Source organism: Nansenia antarctica (assembly GCF_963989245.1).
Source record: "Nansenia antarctica genome assembly, chromosome: 14".
Lineage (NCBI taxonomy): Eukaryota > Metazoa > Chordata > Actinopteri > Argentiniformes > Microstomatidae > Nansenia > Nansenia antarctica.
In genome coordinates this window covers 11,204,090-11,227,589 of record NC_137684.1, presented here as the reverse complement: position 1 = coordinate 11,227,589, position 23,500 = coordinate 11,204,090, and positions in this window count along the sequence as shown.

The window sequence follows — 23,500 nt, the reverse complement described above, 5'->3', positions numbered from 1 at the left end:
TCTATCAGAGTCTGATATTCAGATATGCTAATAGAATTAACTCTATGTAGAGAAGACCATTGTCCAAATGTGGCTGAGAGGACACACAGACAAGTCAGTACATTCGCCACTCCGTTACACTTGTCGATGATTAGCTCCAGCTGGGAAAAGGGTGCTCAATGACCCCGCCCCCCCACACACACACACACACACATACAGTGTTTTAACATTGTATTTCCCAGCAACTCCACATTGTTTGCCATTATTGACATTTAAATGAACCGATAGACAATTCCATTAGCTGAAGGGAAGTGTTTATGGGCTAGCTATTAACCATTAGCTTGAGGACTCTCAGGGTTGGCATAAGTGCCTTCGCTTGGGACTAGTATTATCTGGGGACCTTATGTAATTAAAAAATTACCCCCCTACGTCTATGTTTCGTGTGGCACATTCGCACGGGATAAGCAAAGTCTGTGTTTTACTCAAATTTAGTGACATTATCCCCCAGATATGATCTCATGGCTTTACAAATCACAGACATGGTCGATTCACATGGGATTAACAGACAACCTCTGTAATTACTACAGATTACCAGAAGTCTCCAGATAATACCAGTCCCATGCAGATACGGCTTTAGAGACATGTTTGCTTTAGGAGGTGAAGAAATCAGAAGTGCTCGTGCTTTACTTGGTAATATCATGCAATTCTAGCATTGCACCAATAAAACACCTCTACACCTTCTCATTCATTCAGGTGGTGTAATGGTGTGGGGAATGTTTTCTTGGCACACTTTAGGCCTGTTAATACCAATCAATCATCTCTTGAATGCCACAGCCTATTTGAGTATGGTTGAATTGAGGCTGTTTTGAGAGCAACCCTGCCCAGTATTAGTATAGTGTTCCTAATAAAGGGTTTATATATATATATATATATATATATATACAGTATATACACAGTATGTATGTTTTGTATATTGTATTCCATATATATTTGACAATATTTGACTTTTTATGCTTTCCAGTGAGCTCATGTCTTTCAGCTTCCTTTGATTATTTAACAAAGAGTCAATTGCAAAATTAAACATCTGTACTGTATGTGAACATCATACTTATATACTAGGTAAATAAAATAACATAGTAATATATAATATATTGGCCACAAAAAGGAACATACAGTATCACAGCCTACACTTCTACAACCAATCTACAACCATTATCTCCTGTCACAAAAGGAACAGTGTAGAGTTTGGATCTCTTACCAGCCGCCCCCATGGTTGGTTTTCCAGGGGTTAATTTTGTTGTGTGTCCACCTCTCTCTTCTTGTCCTCCTTATGGTGCTGATCGTGTGTATCACTCACTCTGCGTTTCCAAGATTTGTCCTTCAACGTTTATCAATGTCCTGAAGTGTTGTCATCGGTTGGAGCAGTCTCTTATCATCCTCTGGTCTTCCATAGCATGTGTCCTTCCATACACTAGATATCTAGACACTATACACTCTTCCCCATAGCTGACATTCCTTGCAAACTGGTTCATCTCGGTTCATCCTCTCCCTTCATTGTCTTTGATGTGGCTTTTTACGGGCCCTACCTCCCATTCTATTCTTTCTATAAATAGCACCTTGTCATAAGTTCATAAGTTGAAGCAGAGATTTCAACCTTTATTTTACTTTATTTAATTTACTTAGTTTCATTTGTATTCATTTCCCTTAAACCACTCACTGATCATTTAATTGTCAATAATACTGTATTGGTTTTTGTTGTGTGTTGCTGTTTGTTTTTAGTTTCTTTCTTTTTGTTGTTGTTTATTTTATTTTTTTCCTTCTCCTTGTCTGCTGTCATTGTGGGGGTGGGCGGGACGGGAGGATGGGTGTGGGGGGGGGGGGGGGGGGAAGAAAATGGTGAATGCAAATTGGCTAATGTTAAATTCTGTTCTCCACTCATGCTTCTCATCAAAATATATATGTATATTTATAATAAAATAAATAGCACCTTGTGTTTAACACATGCAGACACAACACTATTTGTCTGACCATACAGTATCTCGATCATCTTCTCTCTCAAGAATACTTTCATCTTGTTAGAGATAAGCTTCAAGAAACTCTTGAGATTGTCGTATATATGTATATATACAGTATATATAATCAGGGGTGCACATAACTGGTGCGCCAGTGCGAATGCGTCGCCAAAATGCATGCTGCGCGGCAGATCAGCCGCATGAAGGCGCTCTTGTGCACCAACAGCTGGAACCGCTGGGAGAGGAATTTACTTCCTCAAAATCCAACTGCTGACTGCTGACTGCTGCATCACTGCAAGCCCCACTAAGTAACTATTTGCCGTCCCCTCAGCCGAAGGCCCGACGAGTAATCCATCACAACAGTCGACCGACGACGACCACGGCGCCTCCCTCACGAAAACATTCGGAAAGTATCGTAACTCGTACTTTCATTCCGCGTATCGCACGGTTATCACGGTTATCACGGTTATCACGGTTATCACGCCGCCACGTTAAAATTCAGTCCCGAACGACTCGTCGCTAAAAGGAAAAAGAACACCAAGGGACACGTTTCTTTTCTCTGAAGCTTTCAAACGTTCAGACGTTTGTTTTACAGCTTCATTATCGCACCTCGACCCCTGACCCAGGGAATAGGTTGGGAATTCTATTCGAAAAAAGAAGAAAAAAAGACTTTGTTGCACAATCAAAATAATGAGCTATTTAAAGTGATAGCCTACAACATCCTCTACCATGTAGTCAGGTTTGTTATATAATTTCGTGGTAATTTTTTGGGGATTTGCTAATCTATACATTTTTGGAAAGGGCATTGTATGAGGAACCAGAAAATATATGTTTCCATTTGCACAGATGTCTGAAAGGCGGCCATCTTGGCATTTAAGAAATGGCCGCCATAATACACACGTTTTGTAATATCTTGGCTTCTAAATAAGCTAGAACATTTTAACTGCTAAACCTACATTTTCAGGGTCAAGGAATCCAATGGTTGTAGTTACAAAGCTATTTTTTGTATTCTTTTTATTTTTATATCATCACATAAAAATGTGTAACTTATACTTTAAGAAATTGTCGTTTTTCTATTACTTCCATACGTGAGTCCACAGACCACAGTATGATCACGACAACCTCCTGCATTAGATAGTCTCGATGTTATGATTTAAACTTTTGTTGGCTTTATGGGGGGATTTGCTAATCTATACATTTTTGGATGTTATGGCAACAGCCAGCAACCAGTAAGGCAATACAGAGGCAGGTAAATCTTTAGCCTAATGGCATATTTAATTATCTTCTTTTGGCGTATGGGTAGTTGTTTTCCTCTCCACTCCACCATGCTCGGGGCCGAGGGGCTACCCTTTTACCACCCCGAGACCTGGTTGAGGGGCTCACCCGGGCTATATTTCTGGACACCCCTCCAGAAGCCACGTCATCGTCTCGTCATCTAGTACCGACAGAACATGCATCCCGTTGGGTGGGTGGTACACCAGGCAATCCAGGATAACATAGTCTGCGGTTTGGTCCTCTGCGCCACACTCGCACGACGCATTTGGGGCCAAGCCCCATCTGTGCATTGATGAGCGGAAACGCCCGATGCCGGTCCGGAGACGATTGAGCCTCACCCAGGATAGCCTTGACAAGTCCATCCCGAGGGGCTCAGGGCCGGCGACTGGGATGTGGTCGCGGAGTTTGGAGGTGTTTGCCTCCCACTCCACGCGCCACATATAATCCGCCCATCCTGCCGCACTGATGTTAAGATCTCTGCATTGCTGCCTGAGATCCTGTGCGGCAGGCACAAATGGGTGTCTCGACTTGAGACGCCGGGAGGGCTCCGCTGTTATAGTGAGCCTATCGTGGAGCAGATGGTTATTAAGCTCCACGGCCCGGCAGGTGAGACGTGCTGTGGCTCCCATGCGGCGGAGGCCTGCGGGCTGGATGCCTGCTAGGGTGGGAAGGTTGTCCACGGGGGTAGGACGCAGGCATCCTGTCACAAACCGCAAGGCTTAGTTTATAGGCGAGTCGATGAGGCGGGTGTGGGCACTGCGACACCATACTGGGGCGCAGTATTCACTAGTTGAATAAAGGAGGGCTAGGGCTGCCGTGTGCAAGGTCTTTGCGCCGGCGCCCCAGCCTGAGCCAACCAGTCGCCTCATCAACGCCACACGAGCTGTTAACTTCTTGCGCAGTGACTCGAGGTGCCGGCGAAACGTGAGCGTCCTGTCCAATGTCACGCCGAGATAGATTGGCTCAGCGGAACATGGCAGGGGAGTTCCATCTAGGTATACTCTAAGCTCACATTTAGCCTCCCTGTTGTTAAGGTGGAAGGCAGCCGACACCGTCTTTGCCTCGCTAAGCTTCAATCTCCATTTCCGGAAGTATGCCACTAGTGTCTGCGTCCTGGCTCAGAATCCCCTCCACAGACTGCCAATTTCCAGCAGAGTACACCACTGCGAGGTCGTCTGCGTAGGCGTACTTCCGCGAGAGTGTGTTGGGCAGGTCATAGGTGTAGATATTATAGAGGAGGGGGGCCAGGACCGATCCCTGAGGGACGCCGTTCTTAAGGCGTCGAAGCCTGCTTAGCTGTCCGCAACCGGTGGTAAGGGTAAAGCTGCGGTTACGGATGAGCTCCATGATCATTCTGACCATGTGCCTGTCCGGCAGCAGGCGGAGCAGCTTGCAGGTGAGGCCGCAATGCCATACGGTATCGTAGGCAGCCGTCAGGTCTATAAAGACGGCCCCGTCTCGAGGATCTTGAAGGGGATGCATAACAGAGAGATGAGACGGTAACTCTTAGGGTCCCCTTCAGGCTTATTCGGTTTAGGGATCGCAACAACTAGGGCTCTTCGCCAGATTTTGGGGATCTTGAGTTGGCGCAAACAGGAAGTGAGGAACGCTCTCAGGCAGGACTTCAAGGCGGGTGCGGCATGGAGAATAAGCTCCGTATATCATATTTAATGATAAAAATAGGGAATGAAACAAAATAAATGAATGGGAGGAATGTGGGGAGTGTATGGTGTGCTGGTTGTTCTGTTTGTGGGATGTGTATTTACTCTATGTGTAATGACAGGCGGGTTGTGTCTCTTGACTATGTATAAGCGTTTATGCTATGTGTGATGTGATATGTGAATGGCGAGTCCAATGCGTGCCAATGTGAGCTGGGCTGTTAGATTAGTTCATCATCATCAGTTTCGTGCGTCACAGCTTGGGAATCGTCATCGTTCTGGCACTGGCTGCTGCACATGTCGGTACAGGCTAAGTTCTTAGCTCTGCATGAACATCTGCCAGAAGAACAGTCAGTTTTGCATTTGCATTGTACCATCTCAATGATGGACTTTGGGGCTGGGAGGACGTCTGTGGTTGTTGGTTTAAGCATGCCATCCTCATGTTTGGAGTACCAATTTTGCAGGGGATCCAATTAGCCTATGGATCCTGCAGAGCAATGGCTGCCTGTGCCCATATACTTTTTTTTTTTAAGAAGAAGAATACAAAAAATTGCTTTGTAACTCCAACCATTGGATTCATTGACCCTGAAAATGTAGGTTTAGCAGTTAAAATCAATGTTCTAGCTTATTTAGAAGCCAAGATATTACAAAACGTGTGTATTATGGCGGCCATTTTGTAAATGCCAAGATGGCCGCCTTTCAGACATCTGTGCAAATGGAAACATATATTTTCTGATTCCTCATACAATGCCCTTTCCAAAAATGTATAGATTAGCAAATCCCCAAAAAATTCCCACGAAAGTTTAAATTGAAACATAGTGAACCTGACTAATGGTTGAAATTGAGGACAGTGATGATGATGATTAAGCTTGTAGCATAAATAAATGCTTAGGCTGTAACTTTCTGTTGAAAAGTTGATTTCAGTGTTTACAGAACAGAGCAGTGCTCTGTTCTGTTATATTTCTGATATCCGTTTATTTCAGTGTGTTTAAAGAACAGACATTCAGTTAGTGCTTAAAGAGATGTCAGTTGATTTCATTGTGTTTAAAGGAGTCTGACAGACGTTCATGCTTAAAGAGCAGTCATTTGATTTTGCATTAGTTTCTTTTGTTTTGCACACAATCATTTGTTCGTTCATCTTTATTTATGAATAAATGTCGTTTTGCTAATATAAGTTATCCATGTATCCCTTTTTTATCCATCCTGTGGGACGGGTCGTGACTCGCGAGCTCGGGGAGCACCAAGCAGCTTCCCTAGGTGCTCCTCTGAGCACTGGCCCCCAAAAGTTATGTGCACCCCTGTATATAATACATTAGACGTACATAGCGTTTTTCTAGACACTCAAAGACACTTTACAAACTGAAAAGATCGAGTAGTAATAATAAAAAGAATAGTATAGGGGTCTAATTAAGTAGTACACATCCATAATACAAAAGACACTTTCTAAACACGTTCTCTTACTTGCCAGCTACTCTGATACTAGAATAGAAATGGCTTACTGAAATAAACAATTTTGTATGAAAAAAACAAAAGACACTTTTTTTCTTTTTTTTTCAAAAGACAGATTTTATTTATCCATAGGGTTTTTTCCGAATTGTATTTTTCTAAACCAAGTAAAGGTACGAATCACCCTTGTCAGCGAACTCGCTCGGGAGTTCCCACTCGCTGGGAAACGTCCACGTGGCCGTGTCACTCGATCCCACATCGACGGTGTCAGTCAGCTCGTTTTCAACGTCGTCGATCAGTCCGCTGATAAACCGGCCGATCATCCGGTCCTCGTCCTCAGACTGGTCGCTCCGTCAGCTGTCCTTCTCATCAGTCGGTCCGTTGCCGTCCGTGCCAGCCAGTGCCTCGTAAACGTGGGAGGTTGATCTCGGCTCGGTCTTGGTTGTGTTGCCGGCCGTTGGTGGCAGATCTGGCACGCCGGGTAGGAGCTGCCACTCTGTCTGAGGCGAGGTTCCTGACTTCCTGGTCAGAGAGATGGTGGTAGACGTAGAGGTCGAAGAAGCCTGGGACTGGGATCTCACGGACTGTGGAGAATCAGGCCTGATTTCCACCACTGGGGTCTGGTCCTGCTGAGGGCTACATGGCCCTGAAGGTCTCCGTCTCCGGGCTTTAGGGTCCTGGGGTGACTTTGCTGTTTGACCTCCTGTCCTGTCCGTTTGTCTCAGGTGACGTCTTTTCCCTTTGTCCTTTTTTCCTTTGCCGTTGTTCGTCGATTTTCTGTCATTATATTTGGTTTCCTTCCTTTCGTTATCGCCTGTGGAGAGTTGGTCAATGTCAGTGTCAGAGTTATCAGAGTTATCAGAGTTTACAGAGTGGTCAGAGTTTTCAGAGTGGTCAGACTCTGAGCGGCCTTTCTTCAGGCCTCTGCCTCCACAGCACGTTAGGAGCGTTAGCAGTTGAAAAAACACCATGACGGGCTGTCCACTCTTTTCTTTTCTTCCTTTCTTTTCTTTTTTGGCCTCCTTCTGAAGGCCGTCTACTCCTGGAACCTCCGTTCCGCTTGGGGTCTGACCCATAGCTTATTAGCAATAGTTATTCTGTTAAACAAGGAATTATTAATCTACTATAATTAGAAACAGTCGTGTGTGTCCTCTAACAAGCTCTGTCTGAAATATGCGGAACCTTGACTTTTATACCTTGTCATCGCCATGGAGATACAATACACTTTTCTCTATGGTGGAACACATGACATCATAATAGTAGGTGGACATAATGAAGTCACAATGGCACCCCTAGTAAGGTGTCATGTGACATTATTCAGATGTGATCTGTGTGTAATAATAATAATAATAATAATAATAATAATAATAATAATAATAATAATACCGTATTGACCCGATTATAAGACGGGGTTTTTCCCCCGGAAAAAAGTCTGAAAAAGTTGCATCGTCTTATATTCGCGCCCTAGACTTTTACACGTCAATATTAATTCACAACAACGTATGGCGCCAAAAGACTGTTCCCCACGCGAGCCACCGTGTTTCTCCCTCTAACACACACCCCAGTGACGGGTGCCTGGAGAGATGGAGACACACTCACACACACACCCCAGTGACGGGTGCCTGGAGAGATGGAGACACACTCACACACACACCCCAGTGACGGGTGCCTGGAGAGATGGAGACACACTCACACACACACCCGCGGAGAGACACTCACACACACACCCGCAGAGACACACTCACACACACACCCGCAGAGACACACTCACACACACACACGCAGAGACACCGCAGAGACACACTCACACACACACCCGCAGAGACACACTCACACACACACCCGCAGAGACACACTCACACACACACCCGCAGAGACACACTCACACACACACCCGCAGAGACACACTCACACACACACCCGCAGAGACACACTCACACACACACACCCGCAGAGACACACTCACACACACCCCCGCAGAGACACACTCACACACACCCGCAGAGACACACTCGCACACACCCGCAGAGACACACTCACACACACCCGCAGAGACACACTCACACACACCCACAGAGACACACTCGGACCAGCTTGAAAAAAGTGTCTCAAGTGGTTGGTCAAGTTAACAAACAACAGAGGAGGAGTTACGATGCCAATGTTAAGACCATGGTGGTCAATGAAGCAGAGACATCAAACAACTGTCGAGGAGCCAAGAAATATGATATGACAGAGTGTAATGTTAGAAATATGATATGACAGAGTGTAATGTTAGAAATATGATATTACAGAGTGTAATGTTAGAAGTTGACGAGCCCAAAAAGATCGGCTTAAGAATGGTAACAGTCAGAGAAAAGCGTACCGCCGTCCTCTTCCAGGTGATTGACAGGAGGGTGTGTGAATACGTGACTGAAAAACCTAACGAATGTATGCCCATACCCCAAGATGATAAAAAATAACCTACATTGTTTCATTCAATGTGAATACAAATCAAATTATTTTCTTGATTTGGTCTTCTTGATTTGGTCTTAAAAAAAGTATTTTACCAAAAATAATTATTGAAAAAGGGGGGTCGTCTTATAATCAGGGTCGTCTTATATTCGGGTCAATACGGTAATAATAATAATTATACTAATGATAATAATAATAATAATAATAATAATAATAATAATACATTATGTTAGTGAGGTACTAAGGTAGGGCTAGTTGTTTCAGGTGTAGATGGTAAACACGATGGTGCATCGGTCAGTACACAATAAGACGGGGAGATGTACTTCTTTTATCCAACTGTATTGAATTCCAGTATGGGCACTCTCAGTATTAATCAGACGCTTTTGTAGATATAGTTAGTTATATATAGATATAGTTATAGATCGTTTTTTGGTCATTTACTTAATGCTTGAACGTCACTACTGGAACGCTGAACTCCAGGACTCCTCTCAACTCTCTGACACGCTCCCTCTCAATACGCAACAGTGACAAACACCGCATCATTTCAGAGCCTTTTCTACACATTAGACTTATATATACTATACAGTTTTGCTTCTGTATAAAAAGTCAGTCTGTGGCTCTGGATGGTCTGAGAGGGATCATGTAGATGGAATACTTTTGTGTATGGACTGTCTGTGCTGTCTCTCTGTCTGTCTGTGCTGTCTCTCTGTCTGTCTGTGCTGTCTCTCTGTCTGTCTGTGCTGTCTCTCTATCTGTCTGTGCTGTCTCTCTGTCTGTCTGTGCTGTCTGTCTGTGCTGTCTCTCTGTCTGTGCTGTCTCTCTGTCTGTCTGTCTGTGCTGTCTCTCTGTCTGTCTGTGCTGTCTCTCTGTCTGTCTGTGCTGTCTCTCTGTCTGTCTGTGCTGTCTGTCTGTGCTGTCTCTCTGTCTGTCTGTGCTGTCTCTCTGTCTGTCTGTGCTGTCTCTCTGTCTGTCTGTGCTGTCTCTGTCTGTCTGTCTGTGCTGTCTCTCTGTCTGTCTGTGCTGTCCCTCTGTCTGTCTGTGCTGTCTCTCTGTCTGTCTATCTGTCTGTCTGTGCTGTCTCTCTGACTGTCTGTCTGTCTCTCTGTCTGTCTGTCTGTCTGTGCTGTCTCTCTGTCTGTCTGTGCTGTCTCTCTGTCTGTCTGTGCTGTCTGTGCTGTCTCTCTGTCTGTCTGTGCTGTCTCTCTGTCTGTCTGTGCTGTCTCTGTCTGTCTGTGCTGTCCCTCTGTCTGTCTGTGCTGTCTCTCTGTCTGTCTGTGCTGTCTCTCTGTCTGTCTGTGCTGTCTGTCTGTGCTGTCTCTCTGTCTGTCTGTGCTGTCTCTCTGTCTGTCTGTGCTGTCTCTCTGTCTGTCTGTGCTGTCTCTCTGTCTGTCTGTGCTGTCTCTCTGTCTGTCTGTGCTGTCTGTCTGTCTGTGCTGTCTCTCTGTGCTGTCTCTCTGTCTGTCTGTGCTGTCTCTCTGTCTGTCTGTGCTGTCTCTCTGTCTGTCTGTGCTGTCTCTCTGTCTGTCTGTGCTGTCTCTCTGACTGTCTGTGCTGTCTCTCTGTCTGTCTGTGCTGTCTCTCTGTCTGTCTGTGCTGTCTCTCTGTCTGTCTGTGCTGTCTCTCTGTCTGTCTGTGCTGTCTCTCTGTCTGTCTGTGCTGTCTCTCTGTCTGTCTGTGCTGTCTCTCTGTCTGTCTGTGCTGTCTCTCTGACTGTCTGTGCTGTCTCTCTGTCTGTCTGTGCTGTCTGTCTGTGCTGTCTGTGCTGTCTCTCTGTCTGTCTGTGCTGTCTCTCTGTCTGTCTGTGCTGTCTGTCTCTGCTGTCTCTCTGTCTGTCTGTGCTGTCTGTCTGTCTGTGCTGTCTCTCTGTCTGTCTGTGCTGTCTGTCTGTGCTGTCTCTCTGTCTGTCTGTGCTGTCTCTCTGTCTGTCTGTGCTGTCTCTCTGACCGTCTGTGCTGTCTCTCTGTCTGTCTGTGCTGTCTCTCTGTCTGTCTGTGCTGTCTCTCTGTCTGTCTGTGCTGTCTGTGCTGTCTCTCTGTCTGTCTGTGCTGTCTCTCTGTCTGTCTGTCTGTGCTGTCTCTCTGTCTGTCTGTGCTGTCTCTCTGACTGTCTGTGCTGTCTCTCTGTCTGTCTGTGCTGTCTCTCTGTCTGTCTGTGCTGTCTCTCTGTCTGTCTGTCTGTGCTGTCTGTCTGTCTGTGCTGTCTCTCTGTCTGTCTGTGCTGTCTGTCTGTGCTGTCTCTCTGTCTGTCTGTCTGTCTGTCTGTGCTGTCTCTCTGTCTGTCTGTCTGTCTGTGCTGTCTCTCTGTCTCTCTGTCTGTCTGTCTGTGCTGTCTCTCTGACTGTCTGTGCTGTCTCTCTGACTGTCTGTGCTGTCTGTCTGTGCTGTCTCTCTGTCTCTCTGTCTGTCTGTGCTGTCTGTCTGTGCTGTCTCTCTGTCTGTCTGTGCTGTCTCTCTGTCTGTCTGTGCTGTCTCTCTGTCTGTCTGTGCTGTCTCTCTGACTGTCTGTGCTGTCTCTCTGTCTCTGTCTGTCTGTCTGTGCTGTCTCTCTGACTGTCTGTGCTGTCTCTCTGTCTCTGTCTGTCTCTCTGTCTGTCTGCTGTCTCTCTGACTGTCTGTGCTGTCCCTCTGTGCTGTCTCTCTGTCTGTCTGTGCTGTCTCTCTGTCTGTCTATCTGTCTGTCTGTGCTGTCTCTCTGTCTGTCTGTGCTGTCTGTCTGTGCTGTCTCTCTGTCTCTCTGTCTGTCTGTGCTGTCTCTCTGACTGTCTGCTGTCTCTCTGTCTGTCTGTGCTGTCTCTCTGTCTGTGCTGTCTGTCTGTCTGTGCTGTCTCTCTGTCTGTCTGTGCTGTCTCTCTGACTGTCTGTGCTGTCTCTCTGACTGTCTGTGCTGTCTCTCTGTCTGTCTATCTGTCTGTCTGTGCTGTCTCTCTGACTGTCTGTGCTGGGAAGGGATTCTATTCTAACCGTTATACATTGTAACCGTTATCATACATCGTATAACTTTATCGTCTACTTGTTCAACGAGTTGTGTATACTGTCACTTTTGTGACTCATGTCATATAACTCTGTGTAGTGTGAAACAGCAATCACGAGTTGTTCAACTGGTAGTGCTACATTGTTTTTGTCCATCTTGGTGGGTCTGACGTCTTGGAGCACCGGTAGCTAGGAAGTAGGTTACTAGGGAAGGTACACACGTACCTAATCTCCTCATCCTGATTGGTCAGCTGTCAGAAAGGCGCTTGACATCACACAGCGCCTTTCTGAAAAGTTAAATAAATTCACTTGAAAAAGGCGCTGAAGGCCAGCTGCGCTTTTTCCATGTTTTTTAAAAGGCGGCCACTTTTTTCCTTTTCCCATAGGGTTGTATGTAAAAAGGCACTGAAGGCCGCGTTTTTTTCTAAAGAAAAAAAGTTAAGTGTGAACACGACCTGAGGCCTTCAGAAAGAAGGTTGTAGATGTGTATCTGTCTGGGAAGGGATTTAAAAAAGGTCTCCAAACAATTAGAAATCAGCCATTCAACTGTCCACAAAATAATTTTTAAATAAAGTGGAGAACATTTAAAACTGCCAGTATGGCCAGGTCAGGCCGTCCTAGCATGTTAAGCCCAAGAGCAGACTGCAAGAGGCCTAAAGAGGTCTCAACAATCCTAATGTCATCACGGCCCACAGTTGATGTCAAAGTACATGCATCTAAGTTGAAAAAGAAGAGAACGCACACCGCAGAAAACTTGGGCGAGGTGCTGGCGACGGAGCAGAATACTATAGAATGAAGTAGAAGCCGCACACTCTAGTTCAAGATGCCAAAGTGTATTTTAATAGACAACGGTTTCGGCCGTAGCCTTTGTCAATTAAAAAACACTTTTGCATCTGGAACTAGAGTGTGCGGCTGCTACTTCATTCTAAAGTACACATCTACCATCAGAAAGAGACTGCACAAGTTTGATTTTCATGGAAGGTGTGCAAGGAGGAAACCTGTGCTGTATAAAAAAAAATACATCAGGGCAAGACTAAAGTTTACCAAAGAACACAAACACTAGGACCTCTGGAACAATGTGCTTTGTTTAGATGAATCCAAAGGTGAATTATTTGGGCACAGTAGCAGAATACATGTTTGGTGCAAACCAAAGACAGCATTTGAGCACAGGAAATGTCATGGTTTGGGGCTGCTTTGCTGCAGCAGCCAGCTCACCATCATAGAATCCACTATGAATTATGTATTGTACCCGAGGGTGCTTGAAGAAAATGTGACAGTAATTTTAAACATTTCAGTAAATCCACCAAGGAATGGCTCAAAAGAGAAATGGAGAGTTCTGGAATGGCCAATGTCAAAGCCAGGGTCTTAATCCTATTGAGATTCTGTGGGGTGATTTGAAACGGGCTGTACATGCAAGACACCCCTCAAACACAGCTGAAATAATTCTGCATGGAGGAGGAGTGGGAAACACATTCTCCCATTCGATGTCAGAGACTGGTAGACAGTTATAGGAAACGTCTAACTGAGGTTATTACATCCGATGGGGGCAATACGAAGGGTATCCTAACCAGGGTGTCCTAACTTTTTCCTCAGTCAAAGTTGGCATTTTTGTACATTTTTTGTTAAATAAATGATGAAATGAAGTTACATTTTCATTGCTTTCGGTTCAATTTTATCTATAGATATTGTTTGAAAGAAGATCAAATATTTATACAGTACAGTATGTCCATATTTCTTTAAAAAATAACTAAATATTCCAATAGTCCTCATTTTTTTCCCAAGCTTGGACACACATTCTCATTCAAATGAAAGAGACGGTGTGTCCAAACGTTTGACTGGTACTGTATATATCTCTTTTTAGTCAACCAGCACAAAACATGTAAGTGATTGACTGTTGCCCAAACAACTAAATAATGTTCAATAACTAAATCACTCACTGCATAGAACAAATCTCCATTATATATAGTATATATATATATATATATATATACTATATACATGACATACCATATATAATCGTGAGAACAGCACAGAAGATCACCGGCGCCCCCCTCCCCTCTCTGGAGGAGCTGTACAAGACACGCTGTCTCAGGAGGGCCTCCAAGATCTCCAAGGACCAGACCCACCCTGGGCACGTACACTTTGTCAGGCTGCCCTCGAACAGGAGGTACAGGACCCCGGCCGCTAAGACAAACAGACTGAAGGACTGCTTCTACCACAGGGCCGTCAAGGCCCTGAACACAGAAAAGGCCTAAGTTCTGGGCCCAGGACAGTCCGGACGGATTGTATGGCAGCTAGTGCTGAGGCACAAACATGTACATTTGCAAGCCTGCAAACTGTGACACTTTAAAATAATGTGAAAAAATACCTTTTGTGCAATATGACAACCCTAGTTGACTATCTGTGCAGTATATTACAGCGGACTGTGTACATAGCCTTTATTGATGTAAACCAGCTCCTTACCTTCTTGTGATTTTATGCATCTATGCTTTTTCTAAAATGTGTTTTCTTTTTCCTTTCCTAAACACCAGGGGAGCCTCCCCTCCTAAATTTCGTTGTTTGGTACCTGTACTGTAGCAATGACAAATAAAGTCCATTCCATTCCATTCCATTCCATTCCATTCCATTCCATAATAATAATAATAATAACTTTTATTTGTATAGCGCTTTTCCTGCAAACATTGTATACAGTATATAGGTTATTGCATTTCTTGGAGACTTTTCCCTGAACCACTTCCTTATTCCTTCCATATAATTCCTTATTACAAAAGGGTTATCTGATGCAGGCGGCATCACGAGGCGGTATTACAAGAGGAAGTTGGCACACTGACCAGAGAGGAGCCTCACTGTGTTAATCATTTCCCCCGGGGGGGCGGGGTTGGCACACTGACCAGAGAGGAGCCTCACTGTGTTAATCATTTCCCCCGGGGGGGCGGGGTTGTAAACACACGGTTCCAGCTGATCCCTGCTCAAACAAAGAGGTGGGCTGTGTATGTGCAACACTTCAAACAGACCCAGAGAGAGAAGGTGAGTGAGCGCAGGGATTGGGACAGAAGATTCTTTTCTCACAGTGCAGTCAAAGGAAGAGAGGAGGAGGGGGACATGTAATTCACCTTCTGCAGTCTCTCTCAAGTAGATGTCTGGAGAGCACAACATACTGATACTAATACTAACATACTCACCAGCTCCAGGCCCCGAGACCACCAAGCACAGACTGACAGGAGAGGAAGACTCTACTTCAGGACAAGTAAGTGACAGAGTTCAGTCATAATGTGTGTTCCTAAATTTCAGTCATCCGTCTAATGAAGGTTGATTGAAAGGTACATTTCTTTCGTACGGTTTGATAAGAGCTTTTTGAATGGAGATTCTTTCTATGCAGTGAGTGATTTAGTTATTGAAAGTTATTTAGTTGTTTGGGCAGCAGTCAATCACTTAGATGTTTTGTGCAGGTTGACTAAAAAGAGACTGGGAATAGCATGCACTGTGTGTGGGCTCCCTTTCTTTCTTGACACATTGTGGTCATGATGATGAGGCTAACCCTAGCCTTGAAAGTGAATCACTTAAGATTAACATCAACCACAGAAATTAAAGAACAGGCTTTGATATAATTATTATCTCTGTGACAGATATGAAGGATTAAATGGTTGTTGAACCTTGTAAAGTCTGTTGGAGCCTGGGTCACCGAAACAAGGCTTTATCTTGATCCAATTCTGATTAAGAAACATGAATGATGAACCTTGACCCAGCTGTGATTAAGATGATTAACAGGCATCGGTTGGCCTAATGTTGTCACAAGTGAAGGTTGAAGCATCTTTTAAAAATGTTTCCTATCAGCTTCCTCTTTTTTTCTTTCCAACCATCTTTCTCACTACTCATCTGCTTTCTAACTAGGTTTGGGTACCGAAAACCTGTACCAATATGGTACCGGTACCTAAGTAAGTAAGTAAGTAAAATGTATTCATACAGCACCTTTTCCAGAAAACTTCCTTTTCAAGGAAAAAACACAGTAAAACATAATACAAGAGCGAAAGCCACAGCAGGTTAAAACAGGCAAACAAGTGAAAACAGACAAAAGGTGTACAACAACATCAACAGGCCACAGAAAGACAGGCCCTTGGGGCTATCCAAAAGCCTGTCTATACAAGACAGTCTTTAGCTGTTTAAAAACCTTGACCGAGCCATCTGATCTAAGATCCCAGGGCAGAGCATTCCAAAGCCTGGGAGCCACAGTTTGGAATGCTCCATCACCCTTGGTCTTCAATCTGGCACGGGGGACAACCAACAAACCCTGGTCAGAGGACCTGAGAGACCTATACATACAGTACCTACCGGACCAAAATGGCAACAGAGATTTCGACTCCGAAACGACTGTTACATGCAACAGTCAACTGCCCCCCCAACGGGACCCCCCGATCCCCCAAGAAAAAGGAATTATTACAGACATAGACCCCAAACATCTGACAAGCAGGCTAAAATATCTGCGTTTTTTAAAGGCACCCAACCCGAATCTGGCAAGCCCTTGGTAACGTTAGTCCGCCAGTAGTCTCGCATAGCCAGACCTATCTCTCCACACTTCGCTTTGCGCTGTGCCAGCACTGGAAAATATATATATTTTAGAGGTGATTAGATGAGCTAGCAATTCGGAGCCGTTGTTCTTTCATTTGGGCTCGGATCTCGAAGAGAGTTTGTCGATCATAGCTTCTGATGTTAGGAGATGTCTGACGAACACGAACGACACCACACAAAGACTGGACAGTAGAAAACAAACAAACGGAGAAAGAGGGCGTGACACGCAGCTAGAGTCAGTAGCGCCGCCTGACGTGCGTCATGCGCCCTGTTGTGATGCACACGTCACAGTGGTTCACAAGTACACAAGTACACCCCCTGGACATGACGCTGGTATGTCGCAGGGTCTTACACCCAATCCAACCCTTAATGCTGAATTATCATCACCGAGGGGGGGGGGGGGGTCCATGCCACAGTCCATGCCACCCCCCAAGGCAGAACACCTAGGGGAAACATTGTAGCCTATATATAGACTTTTATCAAAAGTATCAATTTCGGTACCGTTTTGGTACCGTTACCGTTTTAAAAGTATCGGTTTGGCACCGGTATCGGATAAAACCCAACCGATTCCCAACCCTATTTCTAACAGACTGTCACACTCATGAGTTGTTTTTGCACAGACTGACTCACATTATACACCATAAACATCTAGATTGAATGACGTTTCCAAGGGTGTGAGTTCAGCAGTAGTAGTCTTGTAACATTTCACCCATTCCTGGCAGTTGGGGGGTGACATTCAGACACACAAATTGACATGGAAAGTTGATGATGCATGTGCTCATCAAACTCCTTAACACTAGAAAAGCCATGGGTGACTGAGCATAAAAAAAAGGTTATATCTTTGCACTCGATCAAATTTCAGGACCCTTCTTTCATGACTTTTCCTAGATATGTGAGTTCTACCACCCAGTATCCTTACATTTTCAAAATCACATCAGGATAAGCTAGTATAAAGCTATTTTGCAAATGCTTCACCCTTTTTTTCTCCAAACATACCTTCTTTGGTTGTGGCCAAAAAATATAAATTTTGGCTTTGTCAGTCCAAAGCACATTGTTCCAATAGGCTTCAGGTTTCTCAAGGTTTTCCTTTTCTTACTTCAGACACTTAATTGTGTTGAGGTCGTAGGAAAGGCTCTTTCTGGCAACTCTGCCATGTAGGTCTTTGTTGTTTGAAGTTGTAAAGCTGTATCCTTGTCCTGTGAACAACTAGACCGGTGTCTGATACCCTTTTTTGCAGCTCTTTGGCAGTGATGTGTGTTCTTCTGAGCATTTCTCACCAGATCTCAGGATTCTATTTGAAGTCTTCCAGATTTATTTTCCATTTTCTGTTGATGTTTCCGACAGTGGAAATGGGTAGTTTGAAACATTAGAGAGTTTTTTGTAGTCTTCTCCTTGATGGTGGAAGTGAACAATCTTCCTTCTGACATCCTTGGACAACTGTTTAGAGCAGTTCACACCAAGTACCACCTCAAAAAATATGTGTCTCTCCAAGTACCACCAGAATGACTGATGTTAAAATACAACGTAATGCAGGCCAGTTCACGCAGGAGGCAAATTTATTTCCAATAAGAATAATATTTATTTTGTACTTTTATCAGCAACAGCCAATGCAACATGTACAAACTGGGGTACAATTGGCTTTTAACCTCATCTTATCCACCTCATTTTTCTGGTTTTCTGCTCGAAATGACATGCCCACAGTGAATCTAGAATATCTCCACAATCACAAGGGCCTTCATAATGATATTGTTATCAAATGAAAGCTAACACCTGTGGGGTGGCTGTAGAAGTGTCAGAATCAAAATCTATGTTACTGTGTCAGAGTAAATAGAGCTAGAACATTATAAAACATCTCAAATTCAGTCTCCGCCTAAAAAAACAACAGCTTTTACAGTGAATATCACCTTGGAAACCTGATAACGAAGCCCAAATCATCTAGGAATCAGTACTCCAGGGTCTTATTAGTACTTGTGCCAAAGTCGATGCTAGTAATGTGAGCAAATGCAACTTTGTACCTGTTTTAGTACAGGTATGTTTAGGTGGACACCTATATGTTTAGGCCATTTGGAGATATGTTGGCACCATCTTTGACCTTTGACCTTTCTCATGTATCAGATTTCTTTTTTCTTTTTTTGGGAGGGAGGGGATTTTTTTGGGTTGGCCGACCAATGGTATGGAAATTCGGCGTTGAAACCGGACATGACACATTCTCCAGTTGGAGAAAACTGGATGTGACTTAGGCCGTGTTTACCGTCTCGGGGAAAAAATGGTGGCATCGTATAGCATGCAAAGTTGTGAAAAAAATGTGATATCGATGAAGATAATTAATCGAGGTAAACTCTTTATATCACTTCGGATGCCCATGGGGGTCCGTTGGCTCCTATGAGGTTAAAACTGTTCCACACAAACTCTCTGCCAAACATGCAAGCACAACCAAACACAGCAAAGACCTAGGTTCTAGGCCCTGGACAATCTAGACAAATTGATGGCAGCTACTAGATTGAAATCAAGTGTAATACTGAAACACAACTGTGTACATTTCAAACCTGCAAACTGCGACACTTTAAATGAATGTGCAATAACACTATGTGCAATATGACAACCCTAGGGTACATAAGGTTCAGAGAATAGGAAATGTTAGAATAGGTATAGCATAGCATAGAGTACAGCACAGTGTTTTATTTGTGTAGTATAGTATAGTGGATAGTGTACATAGCCTTTATTTATGTAAACCAGGTCCTTTCCCTTCTTGTTTTGTTTTTTGTTTTTTTGCCTAGCACCAGGGGAGCCCCCCCTCCCAAATTTCGTTGTTTGGTACCTGTACTGTATTAATGACAATAAAGACCATTCATTCATTCATTCATTCATTCATTCATTCATTCATTCATTCATTCATTCATTCATTCATTCATTCATTCATTCAAGGGGCAGCACCTCCAACATCACCTCCAACATACTCACAAGTGCTAAGAATAAGTCACAGAGCATAAGCACAACTGCATTTTACACACACACACACACACATACACACACACACATACACACACACACACACACACACACACACACACACACACATACACACACACACACACACACACACACATACACACACACACACACACACACACACACACACATACACACACACATACACACACACACACACACACATACACACACACACACACACACATACACACACACACACACACACACACACACACACATACACACACACACACACATACACACACACACACACACACACACACACACACATACACACACACACACACACACACATACACACACACACACACACACATACACACACACACACACACACATACACACACACACACACACACACACACACACACACAGTTGTCTATTGACAACTCACCTAATGAGAAGGATGCACTTGTTTCTTTGAACACAGTCCTTTGATATCTGGGTGAATTGAGGTCATGTTCAGTGTCAAGTCTGCTGGCTCAGCGTCCATTCTGTTTCTATAAGTCTGGCTCAGCTTCCATTCTGTTTCTGTATGTTCAGTGTCGAGTCTGGCTCAGCTTCCATTCTGTTTCTATATGTTCAGTGTCAAGTCTGGCTCAGCTTCCATTCTGTTTCTATATGTTCAGTGTCAAGTCTGGCTCAGCGTCCATTCTGTGTCTATATGTTCAGTGTCAAGTCTGGCTCAGCGTCCATTCTGTGTCTATATGTTCAGTGTCAAGTCTGGCTCAGCTTCCATTCTGTTTCTATATGTTCAGTGTCAAGTCTGGCTCAGCGTCCATTCTGTGTCTATATGTTCAGTGTCAAGTCTGGCTCAGCTTCCATTCTGTTTCTATATGTTCAGTGTCAAGTCTGTCTCAGCGTCCATTCTGTTTCTATATGTTCAGTGTCAAGTCTGGCTCAGCTTCCATTCTGTTTCTATATGTTCAGTGTCACGTCTGGCTCAGCATCCATTCTGTTTCTATATGTTCAGTGTCACGTCTGGCTCAGCGTCCATTCTGTTTCTATATGTTCAGTGTCACGTCTGGCTCAGCGTCCATTCTGTTTCTATATGTTCAGTGTCACGTCTGGCTCAGCGTCCATTCTGTTTCTGTATGTTCAGTGTCAAGTCTGGCTCAGCGTCCATTCTGTTTCTATATGTTCAGTGTCACGTCTGGCTCAGCGTCCATTCTGTTTCTGTATGTTCAGTGTCAAGTCTGGCTCAGCGTCCATTCTGTTTCTATATGTTCAGTGTCACGTCTGGCTCAGCGTCCATTCTGTTTCTATATGTTCAGTGTCACGTCTGGCTCAGCGTCCATTCTGTTTCTGTATGTTCAGTGTCAAGTCTGGCTCAGCGTCCATTCTGTTTCTATATGTTGTCTTCATGGCAGCGAGAGAAGGCTTTCTCACACAGGGAGGTGGTCGCAGAGGGAAGCAGGAAGCGTAATTGTAACAGTCGTTTGAACCAGGGGTGCCCATATTTTTGCACCCCACTGTACATGTGTATATGCAATTTTAGGGGAAGTTCACATGTTGACACAGTTCCTTATCGTTATTCCAGTCGTATTCCAGTCATATAACGTAAACTTCCCGTAAAATTGTATACTTCTTTTAATGAATGATATTGGATCATATTTTATCTAAAGGCAACTGGTTGCATTACATCTATTTTTCACATATTAATACTGGCTCACTAAGGTTGCAATTGTCCATTTCACAAATTATTTGTTGTTCCTCTATTTTACAGTATGTTTGCATGATAAAATGGTGTCCAAATTCTCCCCACCCCAGCCTTATGGTTAAAAAGTAACCTATGCTGACACACTGAAAATAATGATTTAGAAAGCACTGGAGAGTAATAGAGATTAAAGACAGATAATCTAAAATTAGTGATGGTAGACGACAAAATGAGATGTCATCTCAACAGAAGTGACACAGCATAAAAAGGACAAGGTTGTTTTGACTGTCAAAATCCCCGTCAACATTAGCATAGAGATCCATGTGATAAGAGACCCGAGTGGTGTCTTCCCACAGTTTCTGTTCATTGGATTCATCAGAGGTTGGTTGGTAGTAGCCTATATCTCCATGAAACTGCCAGGAATGGGTGAAATGTTACAAGACTACTACTGCTGAACTCACACCCTTGGAAACGTCATTCAATCTAGATGTTTATGGTGTATAACGTGAGTCAGTCTGTGCAAAAACAACTCATGAGAACTTGCCACGAAACAGACCGTCACCATCGAAGCACTGTGTGACAGTCTGTTAGAAAGCAGATGAGTACTGGTTGGAAAGAAAAGAAAAAAAGAAGCTCATTTTTAAAAGATGCTTTGTTTACCACCTTCACTTGTGACATCATCAGGCCAACCTATGTCTGTTCATAATTTTTATCAGATCTGGATCAAGGTTCATCCTTCATGTTTCTTAATCAGAGCTGGAGCAAGATAACACTGTTCCCTCTGCCCCTCCTCGGAGGTCAGGAGCCCGGGGGTCTTGCTGGATCCAACCCTTCCCTTTGAACCACACATACAGTCAGTCACCAAGTCCATCTCCAAACCATCTCCCGTCTCCGACCCTCACTCTCTGATACCTCCGCCGAAACATGAATACATGCTTTTGTCACCTCACGTCTGGATTCTAATAATAATAATACATTAGACTTATATAGCGCTTTTCTAGACACTCAAAGACGCTTTACAAACTGAAAAGATCGAGTAGTAATAATAAAAAGAAACAACAAATAAATAAAAGAAAGTAGAGGGGCCTAATTAAGGTAGTGCTGGGGACACATGGGAAGGGGAGGGGGAGAGGTGGGTTTTGAGGGCTTGTTTAAATGTTGGGAGGGTGTTCCAGAGGGACGGGGCAGCGGGTGAAAAGGCCCTATCACCCCAGATCCGGAGCTTGGTCCTGGTGGTCCTTATTGCAGTTTTTCTGGGTGTTTGGTGTTTCCAGCAAGGCCCTGAACCGGCTATACTATGTTGAAAATGTACCTGCCAGGATCCTCATCCATACGAAACCCTGGGAACCCCTGGGGGTTTTCCCCTGGGAAACCCTAGGACCCTGGGACCATGGTGGTGGTAGTAGTAGTAGTAGTAGTAGTAGTAGTAGTAGTAGTAGTAGTAGTAGTAGTAGTAGTAGTAGTAGTAGTAGTAGTAGTAGCAGTAGTAGTAGTAGTAGTAGTAGTAGTAGTAGTAGTAGTAGTAGTAGTAGTAGTAGTAGTAGTAGTAGTAGTAGTAGTAGTAGTATAAAGATATCTCAGGTTTGCCAGGATCACATCTCTGAGTCAGGCATCATCATGCCCCAGTGGACCTGGACGGCAGCAGAAAAGCTCTGCACCTGCACACTGTCTTTGAGTAGAGGACGCGAGTGTGTGGAAAGTGTCAAGGGGTCATGGCTCTTCAACAGTCTGGGTGATGCACGACTACAATCAGCTACTGTTGTAGAACAGAGAGCTTCATTCTCTTTCCCTTTATCCGCCATCCCCCTCTCTCATCCCCGTTCTCTCTCACTCCTTCTCTCTTTCTCTCTTTCTCTCCTTACCTTGCTCACTCTCCCATGACCTGACTAGTTCTCTTTCAGTCGACTGGGTTCGACCCCTTCACTATGGGACATGCACTCCTGTGGACTGCACCTTTCGCTGAAGACAACTATTCAGTCATGCCTGGTTCCGGCTGGTGACAACCATGCTGATCACCTGTCCCGGGGCCGGCTGTGGCTCAGGAGGTAGAGGCTGTGTCTCAGGAGGTAGAGGCTGTGTCTCAGGAGGTAGAGGCTGTGTCTCAGGAGGTAGAGGCTGTGTCTCAGGAGGTAGAGGCTGTGGCTCAGGAGGTAGAGGCTGCGTCTCAGGAGGTAGAGGCTGTGTCTCAGGAGGTAGAGGCTGTGTCTCAGGAGGTAGAGGCTGTGTCTCAGGAGGTAGAGGCTGTGGCTCAGGAGGTAGAGGCTGTGTCTCAGGAGGTAGAGGCTGTGGCTCAGGAGGTAGAGGCTGTGGCTCAGGAGGTAGAGGCTGTGTCTCAGGAGGTAGAGGCTGTGGCTCAGGAGGTAGAGGCTGTGGCTCAGGAGGTAGAGGCTGTGGCTCAGGAGGTAGAGCCGGTGTCTAATGATCGCAAGGTCGGCAGCTCAGCGGGTCAAACCTCCCGGCTGGCCACATGTCAAG